Source organism: Silene latifolia, chromosome 9 (genome assembly GCF_048544455.1).
Source record: "Silene latifolia isolate original U9 population chromosome 9, ASM4854445v1, whole genome shotgun sequence".
NCBI classification, from domain to species: domain Eukaryota; kingdom Viridiplantae; phylum Streptophyta; class Magnoliopsida; order Caryophyllales; family Caryophyllaceae; genus Silene; species Silene latifolia.
In genome coordinates, this window is record NC_133534.1 from 117,779,794 (window position 1) to 117,781,869 (window position 2,076).

At 41.3% G+C, this 2,076-nt stretch overlaps 1 non-coding gene across 1 annotated transcript; it reads right to left on the reverse strand.

Annotated features, from left to right (window-relative positions):
* Positions 1-233: 233 nt before the first annotated feature.
* On the reverse strand, positions 234-340 carry LOC141602857 (small nucleolar RNA R71). The gene has a single exon (XR_012524763.1). It is a non-coding gene; the product is annotated as a small nucleolar RNA R71 (small nucleolar RNA).
* Between the last annotated feature and the right edge of the window lie 1,736 nt (positions 341-2,076).

A 2,076-nucleotide genomic window follows, 5' to 3' on the forward strand; every position in this document is an offset into this window, starting at 1 on the left:
TGCCTAGTGAAGACCCTCATTCTCATATGGAAACCTTTTGTGACTATTGTGATGCGATTTCTCAAACCGGTGTGACTCAAGACCAAATTCGATGGGTCTTATTTCCTTTTTCTCTAATCGGCACCGCGAAACAATGGTTGAAGGGCCTTGATAAGGCCACTCTCGGAATATATTCTTGGAAGAAGTTGGCTCTAGCTTTCTACAAAAAGTTCTACCCACCGGAAAAGACTAACATGCTAAGAGCTCAAATTACGGGTTTTAAGCAAAGGGATGAAGAATCTTTGTATGAAGCTTGGGAGCGGTTTAAGGGAATTTGTCGCTCATGTCCTCACCATGGACTTAGCGAGTGGTTCTTGGTACAACAATTTTGGAACGGTCTATATGAAGATTCAAGGAACATTCTCAATATGGGATCAAATGGAATGTTCACCGAAGTTGATGACAATCAAACATGGAACAAGATTGAGGAAATGGCGGTCCATAACTCACAATATAGTAGACCTCGCAAGGCTACTAGAGGAGGAAAGCATGAAGTGGACTCCGTTACTCAATTGGGTGCTCAACTTAGTGCTCACATTGACACAATCAATTTGAAGTTTGAACAAGATATGGCTAGACTTGAAGAAGCCTCAAAATCACCAAAGCATCATGTTAATGCCATGACGGCATCCTCATCAATCCCAAGTGGGATATGTGAGAATTGTGGAACTTTGGGATATGACCAAGGTGAATGTAGGGGAACAAATGAACAAGTGAATGCTTTCCAAGCATACAAGAGTGGTACCCCTTATTCCAACTATTACAATGAAAACACCAAGTTTCATCCAAATCTCTCATACAAAAGCCAAAATGTTCAAAACCCTCAAACAACATACACCCCACCTCCCATGAGAAACCAAAATCAAAGACCCTTTTTCAACCAAAACCAAGGTTACCAAAACCAAAATCCATACAATCACCAAAATGACCAAGGTTTTGATGTTCAAAAAGCAGTCCTCCAAATGCAAAAGAGTCAACAAGAATTTTTCACTAAAATGCAAAAAGATAGTCAAGCAAAAGAAACCACCATCAAAAACATTCTAGCTCACACTAAGATGTTGGAAACCCAATTGACTCAACTAGCATCTTCAAGCTCACAAAGACAAAAGGGGCAATTACCACCTCAAAGTAATCCCCCACGACATGAAACGGTTAGTGCCATTCACTTGAGAAGTGGTACAAGGTATGAAGCACCGAAGAAGCAAGTTGAGGATGAAGTTGTGGAAGCAAGTGATAAGGAAGAAATTGTGCAAAACTCCAAAGATGGAGAATCATCAAAAGAAGAAATTTCAAATAAAAATGAAGACAAGGCCAAGGAGAAGGAGTCCATTGTGATTATACTTCCTTTTCCAAGTCGTCAAGCCAAACCCAAATTTGATGACCAACTTGGAAAGTTTATGGAAATTGTGAAGAATTTGGAAGTCTCAATTCCTTTCACGGAATTAATCAATCACGTGCCGGCCTATGCGGAATACTTGAAAGACATCCTCACAAAGAAGAAGTCGATCCGGAAACTTGAGACTATCGCCTTCACTAAGGTGAGTAGTGCAATACTTCAAGGGAGTTCACCTCCAAAACTAAAGGATCCGGGAAGCTTCTCAATACCGTGTACCATTGGTGACACCACGATCAACAAAGCCTTATGTGATCTAGGGGCTTATGTGAGTGTTATGCCGTACTCGATGAGTAAAAGGTTGGGGATGGGAGAGCTTAAATGCACCAATATCACACTCCAAATGGCCGATAGATCGACGAAGACACCATTAGGGATATGGGAAGATGTCCCCGTACGAATTGGGAAGTTTTTCATCCCGGTAGACTTTGTCATTGTTGATATGGAGGAAGATTCCAACATTCCAATCATTCTAGGAAGACCCTTCATACACACCGCGGGTGCGGTGATTGATGTCAAACATGGTGAGCTCACTCTAGAAGTGGGAGATGAGAGTATAACTTTTAATCTTGACAAGACTATGAGAGCTCCCCGTTTACATGAACCGTGTTTTATGATCGATCATTATAGTCGGAAGGATGAAA